General features: G+C 36.3%; 1 long non-coding RNA gene across 1 annotated transcript in view; it reads right to left on the bottom strand.

Annotated features, from left to right (window-relative positions):
* LOC104006356 (uncharacterized) overlaps positions 1 to 24,617 on the bottom strand; it is a 76,126-nt gene that overhangs the window by 40,161 nt on the left and 11,348 nt on the right. The window contains exon 2 of the long non-coding RNA XR_680043.3: positions 12,500 to 12,618. This is a non-coding gene — a long non-coding RNA (uncharacterized LOC104006356). The remainder of the gene's footprint in view (positions 1 to 12,499; positions 12,619 to 24,617) is intronic.

Here is a 24,617-nt window from a genome sequence, read left to right on the forward strand (position 1 = left end):
TGACATTGTAATTGTCCCCCTGACCTTTCTCTAAACACAGGAAGTAGGACCATCAGTTCAGATTTACATCAATTTATAAACCAGAGTGGATTACTGCTTACTAGGTGTATTGCAGAGGAATTAACTTTTAATTGAGGTGACCCAAAAAGGGAAGCTGTTTCATCAGAGACCTCTGCTCCAAGATATTGGCTTTTAATGACCAATTTCCTTTCATGCCAACTCACTAGAAGTTGTTAGGTTCCAGAATCTTTTACTCACCTCTTATGCTGGAGAGTAAACTCAAGAGAGAGGATAAACACTAATTAAATTTGCTTTTGTGACAGGGAACTGAGAATGTCATAAGTCTGCTGAAGAATGTCAGAAAGGGAAGAAAACATTGTGTGTTGTTAAATAATGGAACATTGAAGCAATTAAGCTCTTGACCTTGAAATTCCCTTATTACAGAATAGCTTCTATCGCTAGAGCTCATAAAATGACTGAGGACACAAGTTTATTAGAAATGATAACCACTGATTATAATTGTTATATGCCTTACATTTCTCCTGTTTTTGGACAGTTGGTCTCTCCCACTTGCATTTGTGGATTTTGCTAAAACTGACACCCATAGAGTGGCCCATTTAAAAATTGAGAAGTAAATTTTAAAAATTGTTTCTATATTTATCAATCCATCTTCTATTTTTCTAGGGTACTTAATAAGCATGTGTCATTTTGATGAAGTCAAGGAACTATTTTCTTGTAGATTTAAGGAAATCTTTCCCACTATTTTATAGTTGCCACCCATGTAGTAGGACCATCAAATAATGACTGCTCATGCTTAAGGAAGAAGAGGAAGGCTTATTACAGTTGAAACAGTCTAAACAAATAATGATAAGATTATTTAAATTCTTATAAAACATTTGTATAAAGTTGTGGGGTACAAACATGCATACATTGTGTAGTGGTGAAGTCAGGGCTTTTAGGTTATCCATCACAGGCAGAACATACCTTGTACCCATTAAGTAATTTCTCATCATCCACTCCTCCCACCCTCCCTCCCACACATATCTCCTCTGAGTCTCCACTGTTTCTTTCTCATTCCACACTCTATGTCCATGTCTACACATTATTTTGCTCCCACTTATGAGAACATGTAGTATTTATCTTTCCGTATCTCAGTTGTTTCACTTAAGATAATGGATTACTTAAATTCTAATTATGTTCTTATACTAACCCTTATGTAATTAAATAAAGTAAAGAATCACACAAATTGGCATGAGAACTGCCTACTAAGTGAAACATTGATAAATATACTCATTAAACAAACAAGGAGGTACTATGTATAAATATAAATGGGTATGATCTTGCTTTGACACCCTTTTAATTAAATATGATATTTTTCTTCTCATGAATGCTTATTTTCTCAGATAAGAAAGAAGTAGATAGAATAAAGAATGAAGGAAATATACCAAATAATTTCTTTATTTTTTAATGAGCTTGTAAAATTGAAATTTCAAAGTGCTATATATTTGTCACAGTGAGGTACATTCTGAATCACAAACAGAATTTTCATTGGAAATCTTTTTTTAAAAAACTACCACATGGATAAAAATAAATGTCCTTTTGCGTCAGTCATGGCAATAACAATTCAGGATTATAATCAGAAATCTCTTTGTTTGAAAGGAGCCCTGAACACATGCCGATGTTGGCAGATAGAAAGCGTCGGGAGTGTCAGTTTCAGGACGAGCTGTATTAACCCCACCCACCTCTTGAAAAATTATTTTGATATTACGAAGAGCAAGCCGTTTTCACTGGTGAACACAGTCATCACTGCAATAGCTAAACATACATGGAACACATCAGAGTGGAAAAATAAACATCGATTTCCTTGCTAAAGTCAGTAAGTCTCTCTATTCCATTTTGTAAAGGGAAGTCAGTGACCTTTAGTAGGGAGTGTCTCATGCACAATTATAACACTTCTTTCTTTAAATCTTATATCCTAAACTCTTAGGTTTGAAAAAGGTAACATTTGTAAAAATGAAACTGCTTTGAAAGTCTACTAGTGTCTTGAAACCCAGGGACATCAGAAGACTCAGAAGTGAATTTTCGATAGTAGCAAGAGCAAACATGTTTGAGTATTGGTAGGTAGACTCAATCTCTCCCACCTCCCCTCTCCAGGCAGATTCCTGGGGTTGGGAATGAGGAAGACTTGTAATCCAAACACACATTTGCTTCCCCAAAAAGTTTTTGTAACAAGATTCCCAAGCTCTGTTGATTGTAGTTTCTGTTAAAGAAAATATATCTTTAATTAATAAATCTTTGTAGTTTTCTACTAATACTCAGATCCAAGCACCCTGAGAATTTTTCTTATTTCTTTCTTTGAAGCTTGGTGTTTTGCTCCTCGTATTCAGGGAAGCAATGTAGGAAAGGCAGTGCTGTTTTACAGGTCCCAGGTGAGTTATTTTAAACCAAGAAGGTTATGTGCAGGAAACCCCCTAGTGGGAACTTTTACTTGGATATTGCATGGGCTTTGATCTCTTTCCTCACTGCTCAGCACAGGGAGAGGCTGCTCCCAGCTCCTGCTGACCCAGCTATGTTCTCAGCCATAGTACTATTTTGATACCTGTGGTTTTCTTGTTCTCGTGAGATAATGTGCTTGCTGGTGGGAAGGGTGAAGGAGCAGGAGGCCGACCTAAGAGTTTTGCTTGAGGTATGAGATTGGAATGTGAAGTCTAGAAGTGAAGTCAGAAGTGAAGTCTAAAAGTCAATAAATATCAGAAACAAGCTTTCAATACTTCTATCCAGGAGTCTGTCTTCTGCAGAAAATTCAGACCATAGTAAGCAAAGCCCCACAGCTCAATATAATAGAATGGTAGAGTTAGTAACATTAGATGTATTTGAATAATTAAATTTGTTTAAATTAAACTACTCAATCAAGCCTTTGAAAAGATTTTAGAATACCTATATGTCTATTTGTACATCTATCTATCCATTTGTAAGGTTCAAACCTGTCTTAAGAATATATTACTGAAATGTAATAAATAGAGCTAGATGAACTCACATAAAATCATGACAGGAAATCTTTTTTTATAGTTAAGTAATATCTTCAGCTCTTGTTTATACATGGTTGACTTGGAGTGAGTTTTCTCACTGTTGCAACCTAGGGCAGTTAATAAGGGCCAAATGGGGACAGAAATCCTGCTCAAGAGGAAAGGGGAGATTTCTTAATTACTTCCAGTGCCCAGGAAGAGTTATGAAAACTGGAGAATGGAAGATAAGATGGTCACCTCATGTGAAGATGAATGGCTTCTTGGAGGCAGAGAGAAGATGGTTTCTCTTTGGTTTCATTTGTGTAAGTTGGTAATACATTATTTTCAGAATAATTTTCAAAATAATGTCATATACCACTGCAGTGATTTCTAGAAACCACAGCTTCAGTTAGCTATCTTTTGAACACATTCATGGCTCTGCTGACTTTGCAACTCTGGAAATTCATTTGCACAAGAGAGTGTGTTTGAAGGGGATATTGGAAACCTCTGGTTACATAATGTAATATGGGAAGAAGAATGCAAAGCTGTTTGTTAAATACATATTTTTTGGCCTCAGGAAAGTTTGTTAGAAGTAGGATTTTATGTACCAAGTTGATTGAAGTTTTTTTTTCACTGGCAATAAGCAATGTTTAAGTGTTTAGCTTGTCTTAGAATTTCTAACATTAATTTTGAATTGAGTTATCTTCAGTTGTTCATTCGTTCATTCTTTCTTTTTCATGTATTCCTCAAGCATGCCTATCACACTGTTCCCTTGGATAGAACAAAGAAGACCATCCTAGACCATTGGGCTTTTGAGGAACCCAATGTGCAGTCTGTTTGCCAATAAATGATTTATCATAATATATATATGAATAATAATAAAAGGGTTTGACATACACATTTAATACCAGAAAAATTAGCACAGCAAATCAAGAGGGAAATGAAAATACAAATTATTCCTAAAGCATGTACTAGCTTGGAGATTTTCGAAGGCCAAAAATATTTTTATTTTGAATTCCCCAGTGCAACTGGAGTATGTTTGGTGGGTATTCAACTGATGCTTGTTGAATTAATTCAACACAATAAAACGTTAAAAGGCAACAGGCCATAAACTGCTGTCTCGTATGCTTGTTGTTGGGACATATTGAATTCAGAATGTTTTGACAGAAGGTTAAGCTCTGTATCATTCTTCTGTTTCCATCCTCCATCTATTTTCAGCTATTTTCATTACATTACCCACATCTCTCAAGAGTTCAATTCTTTCTGCTTTTCTTTCATTATTCTAGACAGGTTTTTGTGCTTTAGAAATGCTCAGCAGAGTACTTTTTAATTCACTGTTTTTCAAGTAAGATTAATTTTCACATTTCCCACAGGTTTAGTCTTTAATCTGCTATATTATAGGACTAGAAAAACATAGCAACAATGAGTAGATGAGGTTTTGAATTTCAAGACGTGGAGCCAAGTTGATGGTACAACAGAAGGGAAAAATATATCTTTCTCACACACAGAAACATCAGTAATGTGTTTTGTGGAAACTTTTAGGTAGCTAGATCCCAAATTTAAACCAAAAACAAAAAAGTAAGCAAGCTAGGGAATCTATGAATAAGTAAGCAGAGGAAATCAGGCTCTTCCATTCTCAGTGGGTTTGTCTGATCTATATATTTCCTCCAATTTTAGGCCCAAATTTCCCCAGAAAGGCATTTTTAAAAAATTGTATAAGCCACAGTGACTTAATTCTTCAACACCGTTATGTTTGTAACTTGGCAAATGATCATCTCCAGCTCTTTGGAGAAGGTTGTTAAAATTCATCTTTTAAAGAAACCACTTAATTGACTCATTCTAGGAAAAGCAACAACGCTTTTTAGTGTAATGAGTTACCTTAGGGACTTTATTATATTTCTACTGCATAGAACTCAATCTGAAAGGTTTAAATATAGTTCTTTACACCAAAGAAAATGCCTTAAACACAGCATTTTCTTTTATTAATGCTAAGTGATTGAGAATAGGTGATTGGTCTTTTTGTTAATGGATGAATTACAAGATTAAAGAAAAGTGTCTAAGTAGAATAGCAAATACAGTCAAGTTAAATAGGAACGGGGCCAGAGTTGTGAACACCGTCTTATGGAGGGACATTCTGAACTCTGGACTTTTGTTTCTGAGAAAGCTCTTTTTTGTCATGACCATTTATATCATTCAGCCACTTTTTCTCCTTGTCTAAAGGAGCATGAACCTCAGTGTCGTCTGCCATGCTCTACGGCTACTGGCTTATATCATTGCTTCTTCCTTTCACTCAAAAAATTCCTCAGAACTCTCTACTACATCATCCTCTATTCACTCTCAATCCATTATAGTCTGACTTTTGCTTTCACTTTCACCCACACATTCATTTCTAGAAAAATAGTAGTAAAGAGTTTTTTTAAAGAATTGTGTTTTTTCCCTTTAAGATGGGTGAATTCATCTTAGGAAGTAACTAGTTTTAAATAGTTTGGAGTTTTGAACAATTGCCTATCCACTGATGTCAATTTAAGGAGAAAATGGCTCTTTAATTTTTAAAGAAAGAAGAAAGAAGCTTCTGCAGAATGAAGAAAATGTCAGGCCTTGGACTTTGACTTAGAAAACCAGCCATGGTATTGCAGAGAAACGACATAAGTTTATTGAGAATCTTAGATCTCTTTGGAAAAGCTTGGAAGAGACAGAATGAAAAGCAATCATCTGACAGCTTATTCCCAGAGCTCACCTTACCTAGCATTTCTGCAATTTTCCACACTCTTGTCCCTAACTATTTCTGGTAGCCTTCTCCCACTCATTCTCACCCTCACTGACTTTCTTACAGTGTAATTTTATGGTTTTCCACCTGCTCCTTCTCAGTCACCTTCTTGGCTCAATAACTGTTGAGATGTTATTATTCCCCAGTCACTCTTTCCAGACCTGGGCCCTCCTCTGAGCTCAAGACCTGTGTTTCCATTTTCTCCATGCAAATCTCAACTTGCCTGTCTTTTAGGGACTTTATATTAACAGATTCTAACTAATATTTTACTCCTTTCACCTTTCCTGCCCAAACCTGTGTCTCCTGCTGCGTAAATTGCCCCACATAATGTAATTGTGTTGCCTCAACACTCATTCTCCATACCCAGTCACCCCCAAATCCACTGTCAGATCTTCTTCAGAAATAGCTGTCCAGTCTCTTTCCTCTTATCCACTCACCACCTGTTACCACTCACCAGCTGTCACCGGCATGTTCAAATAGTCTCTTGCCTAAGCCCTCTATTCCTAGTCTCTTTTTATTCCAACCCTCCTCTAGAGTGGCTTTCAGGTACTCCAAATCTTAAAATAAAGTGGAAACTTTTAGCTTGTCATATAAGAACTTTCAAGATCTGGCTCTAGTCTAGTTGGCCAGCTTCATCTTCTACAGGATCTTACTCAGCACCAGTCAAGCATCTTTTGTGATTTCTTGTCAGATCTACTTTGAAAGACCTCATTAAATACTACTTATTCAAAAAATGCAGATGGAATGTATATCCTGTTGATGCCCTCCCTCAATCTTCATTCATTCCAAAGGGGTTGGTCCATACCTCTGTTACAAGAGTATAGAAGGTGCTCAGTACATTCCCTCTGCAGCTCAAGGAGCCCTAGATTTGTTACCATATATAGAAAAATTATAGTTGTATATATTTATAGGGTCCCTGGATTTAAAATCCATTGATTTGGCATAGATTCCTGGCTTACCTGTTTGTTATGTGACCATGGATAGGACATGTAAATAGATATAATAATAAACCACCTGATGAATTTGTGAGAGTTAAATAAAAAAAAGTATATGAAATGACTCTGTAGATCATAGTATTTTGTAAAAATACATTTTTGTTCACTGTCCACAAAAGTTGATCTGGAATAAATCTGATGCTTCACATCCATTTAAGAATAAGAAAACAGAACAAGTTAACTTTATGATGGTTAGAGATGTATGTCTTTCCCTCACTCCTGATTTCTATGAAGAGAGATTTTCTTGGTTTCTTTCAATGTCTTTACTCTCTCTAACTGAGGATATGGAATAAATTACCTGATGGATGAATGTCAGAATAATAGCTGGTGTGCATTCTAAGCTTAGCTTCACCATTCTTTGTTTTGAGAGCTGTCTTCACAGAGAGGAAGAGTTTTCTTCTGCTTCCCCTCTGTAGAGGATGAAATATGTGGAGGAAAACGTGTCCACTTGGTCAGCAGACCTAAAGCTTTGTCCACCAACCTGGATTTTATCTGTTATGCTGGTAATATAGTTTGGATTTGTGTCCCAACCCAAATTTCAGGTCAAATTGGAATAAGGACCTGGTTGGAGGCGATTGGGTTATGAGGGTGGATTTCCTCCTTGCTGTACTCACAATAGTGAGTGAGTTCTTACAAAATCTGATCATTTAAAAGTATGTAGTGCTTCCCCCTGCTCTCTCTCCTGCTGCCACGTGAAGAAGGTCTTTGCTTCCCCTTCACCTTCTGCCATAATTGTCAGTTTTGTGAAGCCTTCCAGTCATGCTTCCTGTTAAGCATGCAGAACTGTGAGTCAATTAAATCTCTTTTCTTAAATTACCCAGTCTCAGGTAGTGTTTTATAGCAGTGTGAGAATGGACTAATGCAGAGAATTGGTACCAAGAGTGGGGTACTGCTATAAAGATAACTGAAAATGTGGAAGTGCCTTTGGAACTGAGTAAGGGGCAGAGGTTGGAACAGTTTGGAGGGCTCAGAAGAAGACAGGAAGGTGTGGGAAACTTTGGAACTTCCTAGAAACTTGTTAAATGGTTTTGCCCAAAATGCTGATAGTGATATGGATGATGAAGTCCAAGGTGAGGTGGTCTCAGATGAAGATGAGAAACTTATTGGATACTAAAGATCACTGTTGCTATGCTTTAGCAAAGAGATTGGCAGCATTTTGTCCCTGCCCTAGAGATCTTTGAACTTGAGAAAGATGATTTAGGGTATCTGGCCGAAGAAATTTCTAACCAACAAACCATTCAAGATGTGACCTGGCTGTTTTTATTTCTTTTATTTTTTATTTTTTATTTTTTTAATTATACTTTAAGTTTTAGGGTACATGTGCACATTGTGCAGGTTAGTTACATATGTATACATGTGCCATGCTGGTGTGCTGTACCCACTAACTCGTCATCTAGCATTAGGTATATCTCCCAAAGCTATCCCCCCTCCCCCCACCCCACCACAGTCCCCAGAGTGTGATATTCCCCTTCCTGTGTCCATGTGATCTCATTGTTCAATTCCCACCTATGAGTGAGAATATGCGGTGTTTGGTTTTTTGTTCTTGCGATAGTTTACTGAGAATGATGATTTCCAATGTCATCCATGTCCCTACGAAGGACATGAACTCATCATTTTTTATGGCTGCATAGTATTCCATGGTGTATATGTGCCACATTTTCTTAATCCAGTCTATCATTGTTGGACATTTGGGTTGGTTCCAAGTCTTTGCTATTGTGAATAATGCCGCAATAAACATACATGTGCATGTGTCTTTATAGCAGCATGATTTATAGTCCTTTGGGTATATACCCAGTAATGGGATGGCTGGGTCAAATGGTATTTCTAGTTCTAGATCCCTGAGGAATTGCCACACTGACTTCCACAATGGTTGAACTAGTTTACAGTCCCACCAACAGCGTAAAAGTGTTCCTATTTCTCCACATCCTCTCCAGCACCTGTTGTTTCCTGACTTTTTAATGATTGCCATTCTAACTGGTGTGAGATGGTATCTCATTGTGGTTTTGATTTGCATTTCTCTGATGGCCAGTGATCATGAGCATTTTTTCATGTGTTTTTTGGCTGCATAAATGTCTTCTTTTGAGAAGTGTCTGTTCATGTCCTTCGCCCACTGTTTTTAAAAGTGTACACTCATGTGTGCACAAGGGGATTGTCTGAAACTGGAACTTATATTTAAAAGGGAAGAAGAGCACAAAAGTTTGGAAAAGTTGCAGCCCAGCCATGTGGTAGAAAAGAAAAACCCCTTTTCTGGGGAGAAATTCAAGCCTCCTGCAAGAAATTGCCTAAGTAAAGTAGTACCAGACGTTAGTAGCCAAGACAATGGGGGAAATTTTCTCTAGGGCATTTCAGAGACCTTCACAGCAACCCCTCTCATCACAGGCCCAGAGGGCTCAGAGGAAAAAATGGTTTCCTGGGCCAGGCCCAGGTCCCACCTGCTCTGTGCAGCCTCAGAATATGGCACTCTGAGTCCCAGCCACTCCAGCTCCAGCAGTGGCTAAAAAGGACCAAGGTACAGCTTGGACCATTGCTTCAGAAGGTGCAAGCCCCAAGCATTGGCAGCTTCCATGTGGTGTTGGGCCTGCAGGTGTGCAGAAGGCAAGAGTTGAGGTTTGGAAACCTTCATCTAGATTTCAGAGGATGTATGGAAACACTTGGATGTCTAGGCAGAAGTCTGGGGCAAGGATGGAGCCCTTATGGGGCAAGGATGGAACCTCTACTAGGGCAGTGTGGAGGGGAAATGTGGGGTTGAAGCCCCCACACAGAGTCTCCACTGGGGGGCTGCCTAGTGGATCTGTGAGAAGAGGGCCATCATCCTCCAGACCCCAGAAGGGTAGATCTTTGAACAGCTTGCACCATGCACCTGGAAAAGCTGCAGGCACTCAATGCCAGCCCATGAAAGCAGCCATGGGGGCTGTGCCCCTCAGAGCCACAGGGGCAGAGCTGCCTAAAGTCTTAGGAGCCCACTTCTTGCATCAGCATTCCCTGGGTATGAGACATAGAGTCAAAGGAGATTATTGTTGTTTTAGGATTTAATGATTGGTGTGCTGGGTTTGAGACTTGCATGGGGCCTGTAGCCCCTTCGTTTTGGCCAATTTCTCCCATTTGGACTGAGGGCATTTATCCAATGCCTGTATTCCCATTGTATCTGGGAAGTAACTCTTTAAAAACTCTTTCTTGTTTACCGCTTATTATAACTATTTCCTTCCTACTATTAGTAAACAATTTTTATGTGAACAATTCTCTTTCTAGGCATGAACAGCTACTTAATTTCATGAAGTTGCATATGTTTATATCATTTATCATACTTTGTTTTTGTTCTTGTTGTTTGTATACAGTAGTTTCTCCTTATCTATGGGTGATACATTCCAATACCTCCAGTGGATGCCTGAAACTGCAGATATCATCAAACCCTATATATACTGTTTTTTTTTTATCTGATAATTGAGAGGGTTCCTAGGTGACTAATGAGCAGGTAGTATATACCGTATGAAAATACTGGACAAAGGGATGATTCACATCCCAAGTGGGATGAAGCAGAACAACATGAAATTTCATCATGTTACTCAGAACAATGGCAATTTAAAATTTATGAAATGTTTATTTCTGGAATTTTACATTTAACATTTTTGGACCAGAGTTGACCATGAGTAACAAACTGCAGAAAGTGAAACCACAGCTAAGGGGGGCTATTGTACTTGACTCTTCCTGCCTATGGGATTATATACTTCTGAGCAGGAGACATTGCTATACTCATCATTGCAATCCCCCACAGTGCCTTGAATATGCCAGAGGTTTACTTAATATTTGGTGAACTGAGTATGTAGCTCCATGTTAGATTATTAGGCTTAGTGAATATTAGAACTACTGCATTCTTGTATACTGTAAGCCAGTTATTCCTCAATGAGAGATGATTTTACCCCTAAGGGGACATTTGGTAATATCTGGAGACGTTTTTCATTTTCACAATTGTGTATGTTTAGGGTCCCATGGTATTTAGAGAGCAGAGTTCAGGGATGCTGCTCAACATTCTACAAGGCACAGGATAGTTCCCTGAAACAAAAAATTATCTGACCCAAATGTTGATGGTGATGAGGTTGAGAAATCCTGCTTTAAACACAAAAAAATATATATCCACAAAAATACGTTTATGGGCCAATATAGTCTTGTACTAATAATAATAACCAGTATTTTATAATAAATATCACTTAAATAGGATTCAGCTTTTGAGAAATGCAATTCTGTTATTTGAGGGATTTCTGAAATTAGAAATTTATTTGAGAGTTTTTATAGAGCTTTATTTTCATCATGGTGTAAATGTTATTAACCTCATAGCTCATCTCAACTTATGATATAAGTTCAATAGAGGAATATTTCTCTTGCTTTAAAAATTTGGTTTAATATTTTATAAAAACGATAAACAGATGCCAACCTTGCATATATTTTTAAAAAGTAGTTTCAATGTTTTCAAATATGTTTGAGTTTTATAAATATGATCATAGAATAAAATCTTATGGGTATATTTAGTTTTTTATTATGTATTATTTTGCAATTGAAGAATTAAATGTAAAGGACATGAAAGAGCATGCTCCAGATAAAGACATAGAAAACAGAGACATAGAGAACATAGACAATAATACTCTTTACCTTTGCTTAAGACGTAAGATACCCATTTTCTGCTTGATTGAACTTAGGCAAGCTATGGTATTAGGGAAGTTGTGGCAGGATGGTCATGTTGGGAATTGGAGAAAAAGCTGTGTCAAGACTTGTTTAAAGTAGAAAAAGAACTCACTCCTGTGTTCCCCTTCTCTAGTATCTTCCTTCTCTGTTGCTAAGAATGTGGCACAGCCTGTAATGTAGCCTGATTCTTTACCTGGACTGCATGATTCTGTAGTCCACTAATATTTCAGGGAATGCTAGAGTTGTGATATTTCTGCCATCTGCCTGTTGAGACATTGTCATACGATATCTTTTGATGCTTGGATCCATAAGAGAGAGAAATAGGAATTAGTTTTCTACATCACGAGGTTAAGTTTTCACCTTATCTCTTTTAGTTCAACAGAAGGCAGGGCACATGCGTTTTCTACTCTTCTCTTTATTTAAAAAAATGATGATGATGATGATGATAATAATACCTATCCTACGTAAGTGGAACTACTGGTTTCATAAGTGGGTCTTGAAAGCTAACACACTCTACAAATTACGTGAATTATTATTTAACAAGTACATACTTGAGTTTTGAGGAGAGAAAAAAACTCTTTAAAACTTTTAGAAGCCTCCTCTTTTTCTGACAATATGGCAGTAAGTGAAAATTTTCCTTCTGGAGGATCCTAGAAACTGCTGTGTTGGGTCACAGCTTTTGAAGATAGAGTAAGTTTTTCTGTGAGGAAAAGTTGATAGAATATGTGCTTCCCCCAACCCTTTTTAAACTTCAAAAATAAGACTCTAATTACAGATATCTTTTCCAGATTGAACCACCACTAATTTAACCAAAAACATGTGTGTGTAACAAAAGAACTTGTAAAAGGAACATTTGAGGTTTCACATGGATTTTTGCAAAAGACAAACACAGTAAAATCACAGAATTGGCTGACGGACACTCTGCTATACTAAGGCTATAAAGGTTTTATTGAATCCTTGGGACTTATAATATCCATTCATCCTTCAAGAGAAATGAAAGGTCTTAATCCACAGAGGATCTTTCCACAGCTTACCAGAGAAGCAAATCCTCCCACCTTGAATGACATAGTCTAGGGCTTTCCGGAGCCCAGTGTGATTTGCACATCTGATCTTCATCGATCCCAGTATCAGATGTGCTGAGGAGAGGTCTCAGCCCTGTCATTTAACATATGACCTGAAATGATATGAGAACTGGAGTTACTGCTGTATGTTTCTGATTATGAAATTGCCCATTTTGCAACTCTCATTTCAGAAAGATGCCTAATAATGCCAAGAGTACTAAATAGATATTCACCAATCACTAAAAAATGTAAGTTTAACTGACTCATATTCAAGATGAATGTGCTCAGAACTAGACACCTAGAGACCACCTATTAAAACCAGGAAGGCTGACAAATGGAGATGCACTCTACACCCCATGGAAAAGCCCTCAAAGTTTTGTAGTGATATTGAGAAATTTTTTTTAATAAGTTGAATTCAATAAACAGTTCCTTTTCCCTTGTGCAGCCTAGTTACACACTCTTATTTTCTTTGTCCTTGCTCATAAGCTGTTAAGAGAAATTGTTGAGAAGCTGAGCAGACCAATACACTAGACCATGAGCCTTAGAGGCCATCAGCTAGCTTAGATAGATAGGCAATATCTGCTGTATTATTACACTACTTGGAAATGAGGAGGGTCATTGTAATGAGAAATATCCTTTGGACTGTTTTGAAACACTGCGATTGAGGGGGAGGAGAAAGGGGAGCTGTTGCTTAGCAGTTATCTATTTTGTCAATTATAGGGGCCCAGTGTATCCACATTCCCAGTCCTGAGCACAGCAGATTCTTCTCAAAGAAGAAGAAAAGAGAAATACCTGTGGGCAAACACTATTCTTTTTCTTTTTTAGCAGCTTTATTGAGGTATAATTGACAAAAATGTATATATTTAGGGTGTACAACATGATGATTTTATATACATACACATGGTGAAATATTTACCACAGTCAAGTTAATGAACACATCAATCATGTCACATAATAACCTTTTTTATTTTGTAGTGAGAACAGAAGATCTAGTCTCTTACAAATGTCAAATATACACTATCATTATTAAGTATAGTCACCATACTGTACGTCAGAGTCCCAGAAGGTATTCATCTTATGAATGCAAGGTATTTGGGGGTAATGCTTTATTACTTATCTCTCAAATTCTTCTATACTGGTAATAAAAGTAATTGTGAAGCCACCATCTCTAATAATCACTGGTTATCTGGTGATACATACAGCAGTTATTATATAGAATAATATTATAATTTCTTGTCTAAATACTTTTAGTAAAAAATAATTAATAAATATCTGGGTAAAGGCAGCAAGTAATTCAGGGTCACACACATTTTTCCAATATTAAACAAAATAAAATGTAAAAAGTTAACCAAAAAAAAGCAGCCAAAAATTTACTAGTAGCAATCAAACCAGGAAAAATACCAAATCTTATGACAAATATTTCTAAAGGTGAAGCCAAGGAAAAAACTCGAAATGTTTCTACGTAGGTTTAAGCCACAGTCAGACCAACAGCCAGAAGCAATACCAATGAAAGAATGATAATTAAAATCTTATGAATATGTATCACTATTCTTTAATGTGGAGAGATGTGAGTCAATGAAATGAGTAGGAAATATTGGGAAATCAGAAAAATATTTAAGTATGAAACACCTACATGTCACTATAAGACCAGAGCAAAGGCAGAGAGGACAGTGAGGGTTTGCAGTTTTCTGGTCCCTTGCTGAACAGGGAGAATGGAAGGAGTCTACATCCATGGTGGGTGGAATGAGCCACTGTGCAGGATTTTTAATGGAATTTTGGAAGGGAAAGCAGAGTTCATGTCCCTTTTAATGAGTCAACAAACTAGGCCCTTACACTCACCAGTTTGTACACTGAAACTTCAACAAAGTAAATAGACAGCGGTTCCTAGACCTCAAAGTATAGCTTGAGTGGGAAAAGACAAATCAATCCCATATAAGATGAGAAGGAAATGGAAGATAATTCACTTATACCATATTAGAGCTCATAAGTTCTGCATATGTTGCATAAGCAAGGTGAAAAAAAGTCATGACAAATATGCAAATGTATTAAAGCAAAATGTTTTAAATGGGAAAAAGGGGAGAAAGGAAGGAAGGATGAAGGGAAGGAAAAAAAGATGCAGCAGGCATAACAAAATGGACTCAGTTTGGAAGAAAACACAGACCAAGAAAAAGAAGCAGATTTCCCACAAGTGTCAAAGAAAAACTAAATAAGATTCATTCAATAAAACAGGCCTTAAAGATGAATTTTTTAAAAAAAGATAGAATAATGTAAACATGGAAAGTGAAATAAAGAGACAAAATTGAGAAGTAGGCAAAACATTACAGAGTTACCAAGTTAACCATAAAGGGAAAGGAATGTAGTAATGGCAAAGAGAAAATCCTTGAGATAATTACTCTGAATTCAGAAAAAAAAAAAAGGAGACAAGGAATAATCACAGAGTTGATGAAAAAGATGGAAGGCAGAGATGATACAACATTGGAATAATTGGTTTCCTTTAATTAGGGAACCATACTAATGGAACAGAAATAAGTTTACAGAAAACTTTTCCCCAAAGGAAGGAAGAAATAAACTGTATATTGAAATGACATGTGGTATATAAGAAAAAAACTGATAAAGAAGAATTTACATGGAAACCTCACTTCAAATAAAATCTGAAGAACTTCAATTGCGTCAAAGCCCAAGGTGACACATATGTCCATTGCCTCTGTGACTTCATCTCATATTTATTCTTGGCAGAACTCACTCTTCACTGGCCATGCTTATCTTCCTTGCTGTCACTCAATATGTCAGTGACAATAATGCCCATGGTCTTTGCATCTGCTCCACTTTATGCCTAGAAGGCTCCTCATCAGATACCCACATACCTGGATTCTTTATTACCTTCCCAGTAAGACTTTCCTTGCTCGTTAAAATCAAAACACAGTATTCAGTCATTCTTATCCAACTTTCTCACTTGATTTTCTCCATAGCAATTATCTCCTTCTGATATATTATGTAATTTACTTTTTATTTTAGTTTCTGTTTCTCTCTACAATACAAGGTATGTACCCCCAAGGACAAGATTTTGCTTTTGTTTTTGTTTTGTTTTTACTGCTCTTAGTTCTAAAAAATGACTGACATATTATAGATAACTGATAAGTATTTATTAAATAAATGATGCCTGTGGGTTATTACCTGCTAAAGAAGCAAGTCAGCCATCTCCAGTAAACAAGCAAGAATGAATCAATAAATACAGTAAAGGCACCAGGACTAAGTCTGGCAGGCAGTGCTGTGCTGGAGCCAGTGTCCCCTGGCTCCTAGAGCCAACTCTGTGCATCTCTTCTCAACTCTGTGTTCAGTGACATCATATAGTAACCTGAAATCAGCCACAAGAGCATTCATACCACAGAAATCAGCAAATGCTACAAGTGAGGGCACTTTTCCTAGAGAGCTGGCTATTCAACCTTTACTAGTATATGGCTGTGTAAATGAAGCAACTAAACATGGAATCAGAGGACTGAAATTTGAATCCCAGCTCTACTACATACTAGTTCTCTAATTTGGGAAGATCATTTCCCATGGCTGAGTGTCGGTTTTCTCGACTTTAAAGTGAGAGGGAGGAAACCCGTCATGAAGGTGGTCTGAGATATAACACATAGAAGGGACTTTGGAATCTCTAATCTCTACTCACTTGGCCTCTCCACTCCACATAGCCCAGGCACCGTTGAAAACCCTCACTGCCTACTCCCTGGATTATCTGGCCTATCAGGTAACGAGATTTATTTGTATTACATAGTTGGATACAGCTTCCAGTATTTTGTTAATGGTTTTGAATTTTAGTCTGTAATTTTGTAGTTTAGCTACAAAATTCTGTAGATAAGACTTTTCTATATTGTTTTGGAATCAAAGTAATACAGATTTCATTAAATAAATTGAGAAGCATTCTCTAATTTTCTGTTCTCTGGGAGAGTTTTTATAAGACTGACTGAAATAATTTCCTTTTGGAATATTTGATAGAACTTGCTTGCTTCTGGACCTGGTGGTATTTTGAAAGCTATATTTCTATTGATTTGATTCATTTAAAGGTTACAAAGATACTAAAGGTTTTGTTTTTGTTGATTCGGCTTTGATAAGTTATATTTTCCCAAGAATGTATATATTTTATCAAATATTCAAGGCCAATAAACATTCAAAATGTTTTCTCTTTTCTTGACTATATATTTTTTTAAATAGTACAATCTACAGGAAATACCCATGATGTCTAAGGCAGGTAACCTGACTCTAACATTAACAAAATACTGCCTAGCATCAGGAAAATAACTCATGCCAAGTATCAAGAAGTCAGAATATTAGAAAACAAGAAGACAAGGTAGATAAAGTACAGTCAAAAACAAAAGGAATGTAACATAACAAAATCAAAATTGCTAAACAGGAAGAGAATATAAAATCTGTAGTTTCCATATTAAAAACAGAAATTATAAAAGTAAACATGCATTACATTTTAAAATAAGGCATATATTTAATTTATTAGTAAAAATGAAGACTGAAGGGTGGGAAACATTATGGCTAAATGTATATTTTTAAATTGATTATGAAATTGGGCTTTTACATGGAATTATCAATTTGGTAGATGCTAAATAACTGTGTGCCTCACTGCCGCTCTTTTATTTGAACTCTTTGTTTGTAACCTCTTTTTCCACTGTGTTGGTGTTATTTTTTGTTTGTGAATCTTTTTCTTTGTGAGTCTCAATTTTTGATGTACATATGGGGAGCTTATGCCATTAAGTGACCATAATAGCATCTCTGTGTATGTGTGTGTATATATATATGTATATATATACACACACATACGTATATATATACACATATATGTGTATGCATACATGCATATATGCATACATATATACATATATGTATACATGTATATATGCATGCATATATACATATATGTATACATGTATATATGCATGCATATATACATGTATACATGTATATATGCATGCATATATACATGTATGCATGTATATATGCATGCATATATACATGTATGCATGTATATATGCATGCATATATACATGTATGCATGTATATATGCATACATATATACATGTATGCATACACATATATGTGTATATATATATGTATGCATATATGCATGTATGCATGTATACATGTATGCATGCATACATGTATGCATGTATACATATATACATGCATACATGTATGCATGTATACATATATACATGCATGCATGTATACATATATGCATGCACGCATACATATATGTATGCATGTACCCATATATGCATGCATGTATACATATATGTATGCATGTATGCATGCATGCATGTATACATATATGTATGCATGTATGCATGTATGCATGTATAGATACATGTATGCATGTATACATGTATGCATGCATGTATGCATGCATGTATGCATGTATGCATGTATACATATATGTACGCATGTATGCATGTATACATATATGTACGCATGTATGCATGTATACATATATGTATGCATGTATACATATATGTATGCATGTATGCGTGTATGCATGTATACATACACATACACACAGATATATATATATACACACATGTACACACAATATATATATCTATCTTCATGGTAAATCTTTATCACTAAGAATGCTTTAGGGCATAAAGCCTATTTTGTCTGTTACTAAATAGCCATACTAGGTTTATTTTGATTGGTTTTGCCTGGTATATCTGTTCCCCATGCCTTGACTCCAACGTGCCTGTGTTTTAATGCACTGTCTGTTATAACACATAAACCTGGAATTTGTTTTTCCCTTCTGCCATTTCAATTGATTAATATTTTTAAATTCAAAATTTCTCTTTATTTTCCTGGAGTTTACACGTTGTATTTCTACCATGTTAGTGGTTACCCTTAAATTGTTCACATTAGTAATTGATTTAACACAGTCTAAAGTTAATCATTATCTTTATTATCTTTTCACATAATGCAAGGACCTTAGAATAACTTAAAACTAACCAGTTCCTCTTAAGTGTTATTGCTAGCTAGTGCACCATTTCAATCTTTTTAGAGTTCTAAGAACAAGTATTATTATTATTGTTTGAAATAGTATTTGTTTAGATATAACCATGTGTTTACCATTTTCTTTGCTCCTTCTCCTTAGTGGATCTCCACCCTCCCTGCTGGAATCATTTTATTTGCTTATAGTGCACTTTTTAAAAAGTGCATTGTGTGTCATGGCATATTCTCTTGTTTTTGTTTCTCGTTTGAAAAGATCTATTTTTTGGTCTTCATTCTTGAATGATAGTTAAGTTAATGGCTATTTTCCCACTGCATTTTAGAGATATTAATTCACCACGGTCAATCTTCCATTGTTACTGTTAAGCAATCTACAGCCTGTTAAATTCCTTTGTGATTAATCTCCTTTCCTCTCTGACCTTTTTTGCGGTTTTCTCATAGTCAATACATGTAATTGCTCACTGTCATAAATGCCTTCCTGTATAACTAGCCTAAAATAATGTATGTGTTAGGAAGATGATTTTTTTTCTTAGTCTTATGAAAACTATATTCTATATGGTTATTTGCCATTCCTTTATTAATTGTTTCATTTAGTTAACATTTATGGAATATCCTCTACATTTATGGAGTTGTTCTAGGTACCAGCAATAGAGGCAAAAACAAAGCAAAGAAGGCCTGTGCTCTAATAGAGCTTATCTTCCGCTTTTAATTAAGCCTCACCTCATTTTTCCATAGGCTTTAAAAATATTGGGTTAATTAGCAATTTTCCTTATGTGCTCGATTTTCCACCCCTAATAATTATTATCTTTCTTGTAAGCCTTCTTAACACCTACTTTGTAACCTTGAGTCTGCGGAAGTATATTAATGATAAGCAAGGCTCTAATGAAGACTTTGATGGTCTCAGAGTCAAAAGTTCTCTTTAATTTCAGAGTTACAAAAAAGCACACCGAGGTGCAATTTAGGATACTAGGACTCTTGTTCAAACTTCAGTGGTTGAGCGGTCTTGAAAAATTTCCTAAACGATTCTGAGTTCTAATTTCCTAAATTCTAAAATGAAGAAGTAGTCTCAATAATTCTTCAAGTTCATCTAGTTCTACTGCTTTTCTTTCCAAAGGAGTAGCAAGTAGACACCTTGGATAAGTCCTGAAATTTATCCTCTCCTATTCAGTTGTAAAGAGAAAGAGTGCTCTTTGCATAAGAGCATTTGTATCAGGAATGACTTCATTTGCGAGTACAGAAAATCTAGTTTCATGGATAAACAAATAGGAGGTTAGATTTATTATTTCATGTGATAATAAGTCTTAAATAGGCGAGTTCAGGATTAATATAGTTGCTTACATATGTCACAAGGGGCCCAGGCTCCTTCTACTTTTCTACTTTGTCATCATGAGCAAGAAGCATTTGTTCTCACTGTGGCAGGATGGCAGCCGTGCCTCCAAGCCTTTCCTTTCCCTTTCAGGCAGCAGAAGAGACAAGGAGAAAAAGCTAAAGAGGCAAAGTGGGCCACAGCAACTGAGTCTATTCCTTTCTTAAAAAGCTTTCTTGGAAATTCTCCCACTGACTTCCATGAACAAATAATTATCCAGAATTGTGTCACATGGTATTACTATCTATAAGTAGCCGTGAAAATTTTACTATTTTAGTTTTCAGCCTTTCTAACAAAGAAAGCGAACACATACTTAAATTGACAAAGTCATTACCTGTCTTGCCTTTGTTAAAAAAAAAACATAAAGACTTAGATACAAGGAAGTGTGCTAGGAGAAAACATCAAAACATCTAATCATTATGAAAACAAACAAGACAAAATTCAGTGATGGAAAGTAAGAATTAACTGAAAATGTGTGATTTTGAATGAAATTCGTGTTTCCTTCACCCTGCATTTTGATCATGTCACATGTTCTCTTGATACAAAAGCAAGATACTTTCCATTACCTTTGTTCTATATACATACAGATGACCTTAAAGTGCAGAGACAGAGAGACAAAGGAAGAAGAGAGGTATTCAGTACAGAGTTGAATGTAGTTACTTTCTATGTTCTCAAGCCACGTTGACTTGAAGATGATCACATAGCTTTTAATTATATACAATGGAATTCATGTTGTCAATCAATTGGGTTTATTCTGTGGACTGCTCTTTGCATAGAGGAGAGTGGCTTTAAACAAATTATCTTCTACCATTGTTTTATTTTCCCTCTGATATGAATCCTTTCTAGTGCACTTGGCTCTCAATGCTTAATGCTTAAGGTATACTATGAGTCTGACTGCTTAATGTTGCTTAATGCTTCAAATGTGGTAGGATATAATGGAAATGATGTGAGGTTAAAGATCACAAGACTTGGATTCAAGTGCTTCCTTCTATGAAGCTCACCAATCATATCATCTGTCAAAACATTAAAGGAAACATTACTACCCACACCATGTGATTGTTGTAACAGTCAATGAGAAAAAAATAACCATTAAGTCCCACCTATTTGCATTTGTTTTTGTTGCATTTGCTTTTGGGTTCTTGGTCATGAAGTCTTTGCCAAAGCTAATGTCTAGAAGAGTTTTTCTGATGCTATCTTCTAAAATTTTTATGGTTTCAGATCCTAGATTTAAGTCTTTGATCCATCTTGCATTGATTTTTGTATAAGGTGAGAGATGAGGATCCAGTTTCATTCTCTTACCTGTGGCTTGCCAATTAATCCCAGAACCATTTGTTGAATAGGGTGACCTTTCCCCACTTTATTTTTCTGTTTGTTTTGTCAAAGATCAGTTTGCTATAAGTATTTTGGGTTTATTTCTAGGTTCTCTATTCTGTTTCATTAATTTAACTAAAGAGCTTCTGCACAGGAAAAGGAACAGTTGGCAGAGTAAACAGGCAGCCCACACAGTGGGAGAAAATATTCACAATCTATATATCTGACAAAGGACTAATATTGAGAATCTGCAAAGAACTCAAACAAATCAGGAAGAAAAAAACAAACAATCCCATCAAAAAGTGGGCTAAGGACATAAACAGACAATTCTCAAAAGAAGATATACAAGTGGACAAAAAACATATGAAAAAATGCTCAACACCACTAATGATCAGGGAAATGCAAATCAAAACCACAGTGCAATACCACCTTTCTTCTGCAAGAATGGCCATAATCAAAATAAAAAAATAATAGATGTCGGTATGGATATGGTAAAAAGGGAACACTTCTATGCTGCTGGTGGGAATGTAAACTAGTACTACCCCTATGGAAAACAGTGTGAAGATTCCTTAAAGAACTAAGAGTAGAACTTCCATTTGATCCAGCAATCCCACCACTGGATAGCTACCCAGAGGAACAGAAATCATTATACAAAAAGATAGTTGCACATGCATGTTTACAGCAGCACAATTCACAATTGCAAAAATATGGACCCAGCCCAAATGCTCATCAATCAATGAGTGGATAAAGAAATTGTGGTGTATATATGCGATGGAATACTACTCAGCCATAAAATGGAATGATTTAATGGCATTTGCAGCAACCTGGATAAGATTGGAGACTATTATCCTAAGTGAAGTAACTCAAGAATGAAAAATCAAACATCCTAGATTATGACTCATAAGTGGGAGCTAAGCTATGAGGATGCGAAGGCATAAGAATGATACAATGGACTTTAGAGACTCAGGGGAAAGGGCAGGAGGGAAATGAGGGATAAAAGACTACAAATGGGGTTCAGTGTATACTCCTTGGGTGATGGGTGCTCCAAAATACCACAAATCACTACCAAAGAACGTACTCATCAATCTTTTCTATAATTATGGAACGTTAACATTCAGCATTCTACAAACCTCATGGAGAAATAGACAAGTCATTATGTACTTTGTAATATAATCATCACTAAAATAGAAATAATACACAAGTGAAGCAGTAGTTATAATGATTATTTAAATCTGTGTAGAGGAGATAGGAAGGGCTGCTTAGAGAATATAGTCCTTGCACCGAGACTCTTAAGAACATATAAGATCTTCTAGGGAAGTAAGATGTGGGAGGGAATTCATGAAGAAGGGGAGGAGCCAAGAACTATTGAATGTGATGTATTAGGAGAAGTGTGACGGATAGAAGGCTGGACAAGTAAGCAAAGGCCACATCATAAAGAGCCTTAGTATATGCCTGATTAAGGAGGTACATTCTGTTGTGTAGGCTATAGGGAAGTTTGAAGAATTTTGAGCAAGTCAAAGAACAAAGAGAGAGAGAGAGAAAGAAAGAGAAATAAAGAAAGCACCCCAATAACATTGTCCAGAATGGATTGGAAGGGGCGGGAAGCCTGTGAGTAGACTATTGCAATTGTCCTACATGGAATGATAGATGATACCATGAATACCTGGGAGTGGGCAGGTGGGTTGTGGATTATTTGGGAAGTAAATTAACTGAATGTTTTGATCAATTTGATATGGAAGGGAGTGAAGAAGCTTATTGAGACTCAGATTTTTGGCTGGATATTATTATTCTCTGAGATAAGGAATTTAGAGGACAGAGTCAGAGTAGCTTAAATGATTGAGAGTAAAGTTCAAAGCAACCTGAGTTTGAGATATAGACAAAGTAGGAGATGGGGCTTTGGAGGATCTAAGTAGCGATGCACAGACAGCCATTAGATATCCTGTAATTCACTCATTCAATATTCATTAAATATCTATGGGCCAGGCACTAGGCTGGGCAGAGAGGATGTAAGATGATAGAATATAGTTTCCTCAAGGATTTTGTTGTTCTACTGGAAAATAGTCATATACCACTGTAAGTTAAATGAAACCATGTAAATGTTAAGATAAAGGTAAATAAAGAACATGAGGGATAATACATAAATTTGGTTCTTAAAAGGAATGCCTAGAATGGAAATTCATTGGTTTAAGAACAGCAACATGGAGGCAATTGATGAACCCATGGGCATTGCTGGGTTTGCACAGGGAAACATGTAAGATGAGAAGAGAAAATTACTGAGGTCTACCTAGAAGTCACCAACAAGCTTGAGAAAGGAGAGGCAGGACAGAGTGGTACTTAACAGCAGGGGTGTTGTTTCAGAAAAGACCAAGATTTGAGTCCCAGCTCTGCCTCTTCTGAATGATTACCTTGTAAGACTTATTCAACCTCTTTAAGGATATTTTTTCATTTAAAAAATGAACGTGTTGTTACTAGGTCTGACTCAAAGGGGTGTGGAAAGAATTAGAGAAATGATGTTTAAGTCTAGAAGACACGTAGTATTTTAAGTTAAAGTGTTTAAAAATATTCAGTAAAATTGGAAAACAAGAGTTTAAAGATGAGAATAAGAACAGGGAGACAGTCCTGCCTTGGAAGCTAGGAAATAAAATAATTTCAAAATAGAAGTCAGTAGTCATCTGTGCCAGATATTGCAGCAAGGCTAATATAGTGAGGAATAAAAATTGTCTGTTGGGTTGAGGGATAGAAGACCATTTTTTGCCTTTAGTGAAAGTGGTTTCTAATGTCTTCTGGAGCCAGTGGTTTGAAGGTGGATGGAGGGTAAAGAATTGCAAAGAGCAAGACACAATTATTCTTTCAGGAATGTTGGTGCTGAAAGAGGAGGTAGATAGCTTGAGGGAGATGAAGTGTCAAAGGGAGAGCATTGTTTTTCCTCTAAGATGGTAAAAACTGTTTTCTATGTGGATAAGAGAGAATCCGTGAAGAAGAAAATGGTGAAGAAACAGGAAAGAAAAAATACTTGGATTGAGGCCCAGGAGACTGTTGAGGACATGAGGACTGGAGCATTTACCGCTGGGTGAGCTTTGAAGAGGACCTAAGTTAGCAGGGATGGAGAAATTATCTTGATTAGGTCATCTCTGTGTGTTGAGTTTCAGTTTTCATGGAGATGGGTGGTTATTGCCTAATGGGGTCAAGCAGATGTCTTCTATGAATAGAGCTGGCCTGCCTGAGTGCATCTGCAGACATTATGTGAGTGGTAGGGCTTAGATGGAATTAGAGCACTGAGGCTCCTGTGTTTCAGCTGGTTGTACCTTGTAAGAATATTGAGGCCAAAGTTGTGAGACATTCCAGTTTTTCAAAAGAAGCCAAAAGCTTGGATTTTATATGAAATATCCTGGTTTTATTTGGGTTCTCATTTAAAGGAAACAAAAAGCCAAG

The sequence above is a fragment of the Pan troglodytes genome, chromosome 4 (assembly GCF_028858775.2).
Source record: "Pan troglodytes isolate AG18354 chromosome 4, NHGRI_mPanTro3-v2.0_pri, whole genome shotgun sequence".
Lineage (NCBI taxonomy): Eukaryota > Metazoa > Chordata > Mammalia > Primates > Hominidae > Pan > Pan troglodytes.